The 12304-nt window shown below is 41.3% G+C and overlaps 1 protein-coding gene and 1 long non-coding RNA gene across 2 annotated transcripts in view; both read right to left on the reverse strand.

Annotated features, from left to right (window-relative positions):
* Nucleotides 1-12304, reverse strand: part of ext1b (exostosin glycosyltransferase 1b) — a 118091-nt gene that overhangs the window by 92789 nt on the left and 12998 nt on the right. The window lies entirely within an intron of this gene.
* On the reverse strand, nucleotides 4257-11843 carry LOC117956426. Its single transcript, XR_004659266.1, has 3 exons — nucleotides 11830-11843; nucleotides 8196-8199; nucleotides 4257-4342 (listed from the first exon to the last, which is right to left on the reverse strand). It is a non-coding gene; the product is annotated as an uncharacterized LOC117956426 (long non-coding RNA).

Here is a 12304-nt window from a genome sequence, read left to right on the forward strand (position 1 = left end):
ATCGATATGAGAAACTCTAACTTGGGGACGGGGTCAGAGCTCTTGATGTGGCATGCCCCGTCTCTCCCAGCCTGTTCCACTCTTGCTCTCCAGTCCCATCATCCCTCCACACCCTTCATTTCCTTTCTGAGCTCAGACCCTTTGAAATGCTAAACAATCAGGGCGAAGTCCACACCTCGGCCTTCCCCTCGAGACCAAGCTAATTTTTTCCCCGCCGCCGTGGGCGGTTTGGCTCGGCCACATGCTTTTTCCCTCCCAGGAAGCTGGTGTTGATGGAGGGATAAGAGCCTAAAAAACCAGCAGCACATTAAGGCTAAAAAAAAAAAAAAATTGTGTTTTTCAGTCGTTATTAACATCAGTAGTCTGGCAGCTTGGCATAACTGAAACATTTGCTTTCTTTTACCGAGAACTCATTTATCCTCACCCCCATTAGAGGAGGCAATTCATTTGCACATGAAACGATGCAGCATCGTGTGCTTGACACTGATAGGTTTCTTTATATATTTTAGTATCAACCTATTGACTCTTTCGGGTCCAATTAAAGTCAGTCTACACGTTGCACCTTTTTTACACTTTTAATGTGGTACTATGTGCTGTTCCTATTAAATCAGATTTCCATCACAGGTTCATGATCCTGTAAAACTGTTTATGTTTCACACATTGGTTGTTGCCATTGTCATCACATTTTTGTGTACAAAGTATTTTGTGTGGAGTTGTGTTCTTGGGCAGTTCCCCCATTACCAACGGCTCGGGATCATAAAGCAATCTCCTCAGTAATTTTTAGCTTTGCTGTGAAATATTTAAGATCCATGAATCCTTTCATGTTTCTATGAGGAACTTCTTTTCCCAGTTCACAATGCATGCTATTTGTAGGTCTTTTTTTTTCTTTTCAAAGATCACAGGAATCATTTTAGGTTCTGTAGCTGAGTTTTGGTTCCCGGGTCGTAGCACCCTAACAAGTTCCTGTACTGATACAGTATTTTCAAATGGTCCATAAACTATCAAAGTAGAGTGGACAGTGCACCGCGACAACGGGAAGTGAGTGTGTCGTTCACAAACGGAACCAGAGGAGGAAAATTCTTGTATGTTTGAGAAGTAAGTGAAACATGGTGATGATTATGATAACTGTCGCTACGTAATTGTCACAAATGAACAATGTTGTTTTTTCATTTGTATGTACTCTGACATTTAGGCTACAAAGCTACAGCTACGTTATCCAAATGGTGCCAAGCGTCTTTTAACGTGCAAGTGCTACGTTTAAAGTCTATAGTTTGTCACGTTAAGTGAAGCTGTTTAAATCACACAAATTTTATATCCCACTTTTACGTGCTTGTAACTTGTTAACCGTATCTATCTAGTTATTGATACGGCTGGTGTGTGTGTGTGTGTGTGAGTGGTTATGTTTTTTAAAGTGAATTCTAATTGTGTTACCTTCAACATGCTGCATTTTAGCGTGTAAGGGTTGTAATATGTCATACATACACACATACATGGTCCCATGGTCACACACACGGTTGGTCTGAGTGAAATAAACCCAGAATTTTCACCATGACCTTGGTTTGTGCTTACTACTGGAATATAACTCACCCCCACACACACACGTTGTTTGTCAACAACATGCTCACTTCTGTTGTCACTCACTTCCGTTGTTGCTTATGTGTTTGTGTGCCACCGTACTTCAGACTCACACTTGTGTCACTTTTGTTCAGACGGAAAGCAAGCTCTGTTCAGTGACGCTGATGCTGTTCAGTGGTATTAAAACATAAACAACAGTTATGAAGCCAACTTCCTGACTAGTCTGAAAACAAAGGGAGATAAAAAAGAAAGTGTGGGCGAGTGAGCGGCAGCAAGTGAGGTAAACATAACTCAAACCTAATGTCATTTGCAAATGGCCTTGATCTAGTTACATAGGAAAAAAGAACCACTGAAGATCATCAACAGGCGCGTCTTGTCTCTTTGGCATGTTCACTTCTTAACACTGATTCAATTAAGCCGCTAATTGTCTCCTGATATGCTAAATTAACTTGCCAAACCAAGCTTTTTCAACCCGTATCAGTCTTATCTCAAAGTTCTTGAGATGCGGTGGAAACAAATACAGAAATGTAAGAAGATCTCTCAGGCTATTTGGTCAATGGTCCAATAATTTCCTTACAAAGCTGGATTTGCGATTTACAAATACCCCTCAGAAATGTTAAGAGACAGAAGATATATTACCTCTTGAGGCCATGATGCATGGGTGACTTTTAATGAGGAAGCAGAAGAGTCATAATACCTACAATTACAGCCAACGGCGCTTGAGCTTCCTTCTTGTGCACCTTATTGCCGCCACCTAGATTTTGTCCCATTTGTGAAGCTTGATCCTTGCTGAAGGCAGTAGTGCTGTTCTTCATTTCCTCACAACACCGCTCATATATCATGGCCTTCGTATCAACATTACTCTTTTGAGAATTCCTTAATTAATATGGGCAGTGCAGCGGTGTCTGGTTCAAGTCAGAAAACACCCCAGGGACAGAAAATATGATGTTAAATGAGGTCCGGTCGACGCCGGGGTTAGCCCTGACCACATTGGCTAAAACAGCTGTTTGTCTGTGCTGTGTTGTGGTATTACACAAACAATGTCACACACGCCATACATATACGCACATATTTACATACACACACAGAGCCTGCCTGTTTCTGTGTTTCGGTCAGGAGCGGAGCAAACCTCTGCGGTTTGGTGGGGTTCAGTAACACACATGCTCTCTGTTTATGTTGAGCTCGCAGGCCTCCTGTGGTCTGCCTCGCTGTGGACTGACACAATCTGCCATCTCAGCACACAAATAGTCGCCGTCTCCAACTTTATCCCTACATCACATTACTCCATAACACTTCTTTAGCTGCTTTCAATATCTACCTTCTACTCAATGTTCTGTTCATGTTTGGGCTGCAGACGCAGAGATAACCATGGTTTTGGTTATGCCCCGAGTCATGGGCTCACTGTGTGTAGTTTTGTGTGTGCGTAAAGTCTGTCCATCTCGCCTCAATTTCCTTCTCTTATTTCCTAAGCCCACTTTCTCACCCTGTTATTTTCTCCTTTCCACAAATCTACCTTTTCCTCTCTGTCCGGTGTGTCTCAATTTGCAGTCTATTGTTGGAAGCCAGCGAGTTTACAGGGGAACAGACTGGCCGGCCTAAAAAAAAAAACGGGGCTCGGCGTGATCGCAGCCAAGCGTGACGGATAATAATAACCCCTACAGCGAAAGCACCCATGTGCTAAATTACTGCCACAAATGTTCTTCCATCAGGCCACGGCAGGACCATCAGGGCCACTCAGCCATCTCTACGCTTTCCTTTTCCGTTACATACCTGCACACTGACCAAGTGCGTCCAACAAGTCAAGCTCCATTAAAAAGGTGCGGATGAGATTGATAGGAAGACAGTAGAGAAGGGGAAAATGTAGACCGCTGGTATACTCTGAAAGAAAACTAATTTGTTGTGTTTTCAGACTGCTTGCTACTTTGGAGCTGCTAGCAAATACCAGAATAAACATGGTGTTGCTAGGTCAGTTTTTCTTCCAAGATATGAATACTAAAACTAGAGCACACAAAAAATGCATAACCTGTAAGCAATAACCTTATGACCAGATAGACGAAAATATATAAGGAGGTTCTAAGTTGAAATACGTCAATATTTTAGAATGTATTTACACAAAGTTTGAATTAATTATTTGGTATTCAGTGGATACAGAGTGAATACAGAATGTATTGAACTACAAATGCAGTGTAAAAAGCAATGACCAGGAATGATTCTGTGACCGGGTTAACTCATATTTAACTCCCTGTACTTGACTACAAGATTTGCGTGAGAAAAAGCTATAAACATTATGTTTGTTTAGTAGAAAAGCAATCTGCTGCTATTCCTTTGGCATTCCCCCTCGTTATCCTGTGATTTAAACTTGTTCACCTTCCTGCCGGCAGCAACAACACCTATTGTTTGCAAAGACCGGCCACTTCACACCTCCCATTCACATCTTTGGTAAGCCATCCATTCAGCTGTGTGGAGGAACTTGAACCGCACCCATATCACAATCACAGTGGCTGGAACAGACAAACGACTACCAGCGGCACATACTTTGTGGACTCACAAAAATTCAAATGATACAGGTTTCTAAAGATGGGGTCTATTGTTAGATGGGATATTTGTGTTTTTTTACATTGCAGTGAAACGTAGCATAGAAAAGGAGGACAAAACATAATGCTGGCATCAAGGCTTAAAGAAACACTGTGTTGGTGATTCCGAGTGATGAAGGAAGTGCTGGATCTCAGTACTTAAGTAACAGTACAAATAACCAGAGACATATTTACTTTAGTATATGTGAAAAATAAACAAAAAAATAAACTCTGGTCAGTTCTCCCATAATTTACTGAGTCACTTTTTGTGACCAAAATTCAGCAAATGACATCCAGGCTGTAAACCATCCGTAAAGCCTCGGTCCGTCGCTGCAGCAGCCCGGGTGCTGCCAGCGGGTCCGGCAGCTCTACGGGGATCACCATCACCTGCCATCCCCAACTGCTCCCCCACTCCCACTTTTATATGCACTATTTATTCTACTTAAGTAAACCACAGATACGTAAAATATGTACAGTAAAGTAATTGTACTTTTTCACATTCCACCACTGGTGCTTTCTAACAGCTAAAGTGTGATAAATTAATTAAAGCAAATACATTTTGGTACCTAAAATGGAAAGTTACAACATCCATCTACAGTCTGATGGGAAAATCACTGACACAGTGCTTCATAGGACATTTCATGTCTTTACTGCCACTATAGGTTTTAGTGGAGGCTTCTCACCTCGCGTAAAATAAATAAGCATTGGAAAATGTTAAAATTACATCAAAATGTCTTGTTATGTCTGGCCATGAGTTCAAACCCCAAATATGTTCACTTTGTAATAATGTAATACAGGAAAAGAATAATCCTCACACTGGAAAGTTGCTCTTTGTCTTTTCTTTCTTAAAAAATGACTTATATGTTTAAACGATCATGAAAGCAGTGGTCGAATAATGCTTGGTCTGTTGACTGATCACATCAACTAATGCTTTCCGCTTTGAAAAAGAGAAATCTTTGTTGTCTCTGCCTTCCCAGCACAGTAACTGACACACAGAGATAAACAGCAAGACGTTACCCTCTTATGCTCTGAACACTGACATGTGCACTTTCCTATTGCCATATTGATTCACAAAGGGTCGATGTGTTCCTGCCTTTGATTGGCTATTAACTGATCCATTAGCATGATGTGTTCAACTGCTAAAATGGTAGTTTGTTTGTCATGATGGAACTTTCTTGAAAAAGAAAACATGCATTCAGGCTAAGAACTCTCTGACGAGATGGGAAGTGCTTCATAACAACAGGGGACTAAACATGATGTGATCACTATACAGAAGGATCCTATTCGTATTTGCGCGGTTCAGTGAGCAAACGTGCTCGGGCTCATGGATCCACCCTGCATTTTGTCACTTAAAGAATAGAGCAAATAGGAGCATGAATTACCATGCACTAATAAGAAATACCAGTATGACTGAGAAGAGCAGAGAAGAAAAGAGATAAGACTCATCCAATGAGGAGCTGTAACTACATCACACCTCCGATCCGTAGTGGGTGGCAGCAGCCCGTCTTTCAGCAGCAGAGACAGTGTCCAGCTGTGCTTGGCACAACACACAGGCTTTTCATTTGCACCCCAGATTTTCAGTCTCTCCGTCCATGTTTAGTGTCTGTGTGTATACACATGTGCATCCCTCCATGTGGCAACACACTGATAAGGAGTGACAGCCTGACACATGTGGCCTTGATAAGGTTCTGTTGGGTAATGATATCTGACAATCGTTAACTAGACAACATGTTTGTTTAGAAAGGTCTGATCTGAACATATCAGACAAAAAGCAAAAGTCAAAATACAATCTATGTGGGCAGGTGATTGTGGACAGCTTTGAAGTGATCAGAGGATAACAGGGCTAGCGGACGCTAATGTTGCATTTGAATTCTGATTAGCTTGGAAATTGAAACGAATGCTAAAACAGTCCGATTTTTTATCTGTATTTAAAAAGTGAGGGATCAATAATGCCACCAGTGATAAGGCCATATTTTATTAATGAACAGAGAACATTTGACATGGCATTTCTGCTACAGTCACTCCCTCAGAGTAGCACTAGATACTAGATGCCAATTCCAAACTTTTTAAAGCTATAGTGCGTAGTAGCTCCCATGAGGAATTGACAACAATACTGTTGACGTGTCCACATGATACAAGCCTTACATAATCACGCCCCCACCCCTCCCCCACGCAGATGCTAGTAGCAACCATTGACTGTTAATATTATTTGGTATAAATCAATACTAAGGGATTTGTTTTTTTTGTTTAAGGGGCCACCGGAGGACTTTTGTGATCTTTAATCAAAAAAGACTTGACCCTCCCTTCACCAGTAATACATTTTTCTATGACACTCCAAAATGATTGGAAGAAGAGGCAATGACCCTTCCCAACAATTAATTGATGCCTTCTGTTCTGGTTTGTACTCGGCAAAGATGAACAGATAGCCATTGTTTTTTCCCAATCGTGACTTTGCCTCTGCTTTTTCATCTTAAACAACAAACTCCACTGTTATGTTGCCCATTTCCGTAGATTTACCCATTAACATTGTTAATGTCAACATTACTTCAAATACTAAGTTACTCCTCTAGTAAACTAGTATTCACATGAAATATAACAATAAAACATTGAGATCATTCAACAAAGCACACTGGGTAATGACAAGTTCAACACGTGAAATGGTTGCTATGGATTTGTCACTAGGCTTCCTCAGTCATTGTATATTTTAGGATACAGGTATAGCTGCTGAAGCTGAACATTATCCAAAACTCCATTTCTCAGATGAGCGTCAATTTGGGAGTTTGCATGCTACCACTCCTTCCATCTCAAATGACTTGAAAAGGCTATCGTTTCCACAATTTCATAAATAATCACTGGAGCCCAAAGGATATTTGAATCGGGTTACGGCTGCCGCCTGGAGACCTCCCGTCTCATGCAATCCCCAGCTGGTGCTGTCCGCAAGCTTTGACTTTTCAAAATAAAAGCTTTAATCTGGTCCTCTACTTTCCGTACGTTGGTGTTTTGGATGTTTTTGAACTAAACAGCACGTCAATCATGCTAATGAATACAATATTTTCTTCAGCAGATTTCTTAGATACAAGATGGAACTAGGAAAACAGTTTTGTGTTTATATGTGCGGGCAGAATTTATTCAGTTTGGGAAATCCCACGTTCTCTATAAAGCTACAGCACAAATTGTCTCACTGACTAAACAGGGAGGTTCTCATCTGATAGCAAAAAGATGACCTTCCCCCCAACAAAGAATAAAAATACATGACCCTCCCTTGTTTTCTATTATTTAAAATTAATGTTAGACTTAACAGAAAGACTATGACCGAGTGATGTTTTAGTTTGTGAGTCAAAAGAATAAAATTATGGATTCTCACATTAAAGAAGTGGTTAAATGAGAAGGTGCAGAAGCTTTATACAGTACTGGCAAGCCTCGTACTCCTAACATGCAATGAAGATGACTGTGGCTTTTTCTCTTCTGGAACTGTTCTATGCATTTTCAGAGGGCAGCATGCCCAGAGCATGGACTGTGATCACAGCTGTTCAGAGAAGCTCAGAGCTGTTTGTAATGAATCTGTACACAACACAAGTAAGCCTTCATGAGGGACTGTGTATACATGGAATTAGACAAGTCCGATGTGGTAAAACTCTACATGAAGCTAAAACTGAAGTTCCATAGAATGTGTTTACATGGAGAAACTAACCTATTCCCTCTTTTCTTTATATAAATCAAATGGCACTACAGAGAAGATGTCCCTGTCTGCTCCACAGTAACAGCTAATTTAGTCACAATAGCTAATGCAGAGGCATACGTCTTTATCACAAACATCAAGAAGAGGACTCAAACTCTGATCAAACCATGGGAAAATTCAAGACACGCAAGTTTTACAGATCAAGATCATGCAATGGATGTAATGAGAGAAGGAAATTCTTAAGATTTTTCTGTAGCTGGAGATTTCCCAATTTATTTAAGGAGACTTAAATTGGAACATGCACATCAGATCTGGCAGCAATGATAAAGTTACAGCAAACTCAGTAATGACCGAGCTCTTAGATCTACTTTCCTCAGCCGTCCCCAAAAATACGACAGCTGGGAAATGCAAAGCAACACATCTATTTTTTGGAGATGTAGTCTGTCTGTTCCCGTTCCCAAAAACCTCCCCTGTGTCGTCCTCTAAAAAGCTTATCAGCATCCAGAGATGCCGCCGGCTTTGAGGCTCATTTGGTCTCGCTTCATACTCCACATTAAATGCAATTTATTGAATAATGAATCTCCTCTGCTCCTCAGACCGTGTGAACTCAGTAAATTGACTCAGCATTCACCCCCAAAAAAACATTTAAGGTCATCCTCTGATCCTGGATGGAATTCAAATAAAATTTCCTCCACGTCAAAGCAAGAGTACAGGAAGTCAGATGCCTCTGTGCTTCTTAGTTATTACTGCTTAAAATATTGGTGAAATCCTGGGGCTGTCTGTGCCTGTTACAAGGAGTGGAGGCTGTGCTGCACTGTACAACTGCATGGGTATGTGTGGACAAGCCACTTAATATGAAGAGCAAAAAAAAAAAAATACATGAATAAAAACTCCTCTTGCTGATCCATTATTCATGTTTTGTAGCTTCTGGGGGTTCCACATGAGTGGCCAGAGTTAGAGTTAGCGCCGGGTTTCAGCCAAACAAGATGCTGCGGAGTATGCAGGGAGGAAGGGGTGTGTGGATGTGCATGTGTGTGTGTTTGTGTGTGAACGGGGAGGAAGAAGCTGGGCAGGGGGGTTGCCTGGCGGCGTAAAAAGAACAACATTCACTGAGCAAAGCAGGAAAAAGTGGGAAAAGAAGGACATGCTACTGAATCAGCACTACCTTGCTAAAGGGAACATGCAGGCTTAGCAGCATGGACATATGCAGACATAGATGCACAATTTAACAGACAGACACACACGGGGCAGACTGCAGTGCAAACGTAACACATACTTGTCTGGATTTCTGTCTGTCCCCTCGTTGGCTAGAGTGCAAACACTTTGCAGATATTCAGAAAGAAAACAATCTTCCTCTGTCCAGGCCTAAGACAAAATACACACACTGTAACAGGAGGATGAAGACTTGCATATACACACAAGAAATAGCAGGTATATTCAGACATTATTAGCTCATACGTTCTCTAAGCTCCTGAAAAAGTCCCAGTAGAATATAAGTGTGTTTATAGATAGTAAGCTATGTAGCTGAGAGCAATTACTCTCCAGTCACCAGATACCTTACAAACTCCAGAATGGGCCCACAAGCAAATAGAAGAGCTCGCTTTTACATAGACCGAGAGACAGACACATATACATCTGTGTTTGGGGAACCTAAGGAGAATTTGACCCATCACCTCAATATAGAAGCAATGATACTGGAAACACTTTGAGCGTATCACACAGTTGCAGATTAAAAGACGCCCAAACCCGGGAATAGATCTCAAAGTAAATGAACACCATGCCTGGTTTAAATTTGCATTTTGAAAGTGTCAGAAAAGTAGATTGTGATGAAAGGCAATAGGTACATATCATCCCTGGCCAATCTGCCAGCGTACCATGAATCCTGTTTTATCATAAGCACCAGAAACCCGTTTCTTGAGACTTGCAGGCCAGTTACATATATTTGATACTTTTCTTGTGGCATTTTTTAATTACATGGTACCTGCTCGACTGGACTCTACACAGCTTTTTTGGTTTTCCATGAAAGAAATTCCCCGGTACCTGCCAACAGGTACTTTGCCTTTGGATCATCTTCGTCAAGGTTCAAAGCGATACCAAGAGGCGATGTGAAAACCTGCAGACTACTGATTAACCTCCTCCCCTCTGGCAGGCACTACAGATCCCTGCGCACAAAAACAACTAGACATACAGGTATGAACAGCTTCTTTTCTCACTGCCATCACTCTAACTGCGGATAAGATAATCCCCACTTTGGCCACTCACCCACTTCACTACACATTACATACCTTTCCAATAAGCATCTTGCATAGTACTTTGCATAATTACTTTTTGCACTTTACATCCCACTCCATGCATACTTGTCTGATATTATGTGGAATTTGTATATTTCTGTTTTGTACATTATGTTGATGTTGTGTGCCTATATGTATATTGTTGTCTCTATTTCTAAGTATGTGTCTATGAATAGAGAGTTAAAGGAGAATTACGGTCAATTTCAACATCCTCCACCGTGTTATCCTCCTGCGAGCGTTAGCACCCAACAGGCTTAAACAGGGCAAGTTTTAAAATTGTTTTTAGCCTCTCAACATGTTCTGCTAATTCAGTTCTGTTTAGTTCCTGTGTTGATACTGCAAGGAGGGCTTTGGGACTGTCTACAAACTAAAACACCGAAAAAAGATACAAATGTATTTTCAAAAAAAGGCATATGCTTATTTTTTTAAAGTAAGTGCTGTAGTACAACTAGCAGGAAAAACATTATAATTGAGGTAAGCTTGGAGACACTACCTCATTTAATCATTAAATCGATAGCCTACATATTTTTGTTTTATCCCCTTTCTGTGTTGTAGTTTGTAGACTGTCCCCTATCTCTCTCACTGCTATCTCAACACAGGAACTAAACAGAGCTGAATTAGCACAACTTTCATGCATTTCTTTCGCATCTACTGCAGTCAGATTCACCATGTTCACTCGGAAGGAATGGCTTCACATGGGTAGGCACTTTTAATTACATTTTGAACATGTTTAGGGGCTAAAAACAAGTTTAAAACTTGCCCTATCAAATCCTATTGAGTGCTAACTGTAGCAGGAGAATAACACAGTGTACGCAGCACCGATTGTTTTCATTTTTCTATCTACTGACAGCACTCCAAATTTACATGCAACAGAGCTACTTGTTGAAATCAACCAGAATTCTCCTTCAACACCTATCAAAGTCAAATTCCTTGTGTATGTAAGTATACTTGGCCAATAAATCTGATTCGGTTTCTAATTGGTCAGAGAAAATTGTCCCTAATCACGGAGTCATCATTGCTAGCGACAGACGGGGGTGTCCTGAACAAACAACACATATTTCAATAGCTTTGCCAGCTGTGTTTTTTTTTTTTGCTGCCTCCAGTTTCTTTTGAAACAGAATTTGTCTTCTGGCTGTGTTAACGGCCACATGCCGAGAATCAAAAACAACACACCCTTGACGTTCTGCGCGTGTGTGTTGCGTTAGGTCACAGCAGTTTCCTGCCGCGTCGTTATGACGACCAGCCATGCTCGCCTCACGCATGAGGTGGTACTAAATCCACAATGGAAAAAGGAGGACGGGGCACCAAGTACCAAGTAAAGCTGATACTAGCTATGGATAAGCACCATTGGGGATGAATTATAAACATGTGGGCATCCAGCTAACGCAGATGCAAAACACTTGCCCACCTCGGCGGACGCCTGGATTCCAATCGAAGTAGTGAAGCTGGGGAAAGATTTTGTCTTGGTGGCTTCATCATAAAATGATTACGTTGGCGAATGTGGCTCAAGCTCAAATGTTCTCTCTGCTTTTGTATATACACGGTGCTGCTTCAACATGTCTGTCATCAGTCCATGTTTAGTAGGAGAACATGACCACACACATCCTTACAAAGTACAATCTTTCTATAGGATCCACATATTGCGTAAGCCGAAGCAGCTAAACCTTCTCCTTGCACCGCTTACCTGTCTCACTTCAGACAGCCGGATAACATTGTGTCTAGTGAGTGAGCTGCAAAGGCAAACAAGATGCAGTCACTTTGAGAGCCAAGTGTCGTCGTGTCACAACTTTCTGGGGAAATAAACACCTCAATTCATCCCCACAAAGAAAACACGTCGTGACAAGCTGCTAAACAAAGCCGAATGCTATGCTTTATGTCTTGCATCTTTTATCCCTCCTTGTCTTTCTACTTTCCTCTTCTTCCTTTATCTCAGTGCTTCTGAGTCTCGACAGGATCACTGGCTATTCCCTACAAGCTCTTTCTCCCCTGCATTTCTTTTTTTGTTGGGGGGAGCTTTGATGGCAGGAATAGACACGACCAGTCAGGACGGAGCAGGGTAAAAGCATCAAATGGCTCGGCGATAGAGCCACAGAAAGAAACAAGTGGCAAGATACAGTTGTGGTCAAAAGTGTACATACACTTGTAGAAAATCACAATGTTATGGCTGTCTTGAGTCTTCAATAAGT

Source organism: Etheostoma cragini, chromosome 14 (genome assembly GCF_013103735.1).
Source record: "Etheostoma cragini isolate CJK2018 chromosome 14, CSU_Ecrag_1.0, whole genome shotgun sequence".
NCBI lineage: Eukaryota > Metazoa > Chordata > Actinopteri > Perciformes > Percidae > Etheostoma > Etheostoma cragini.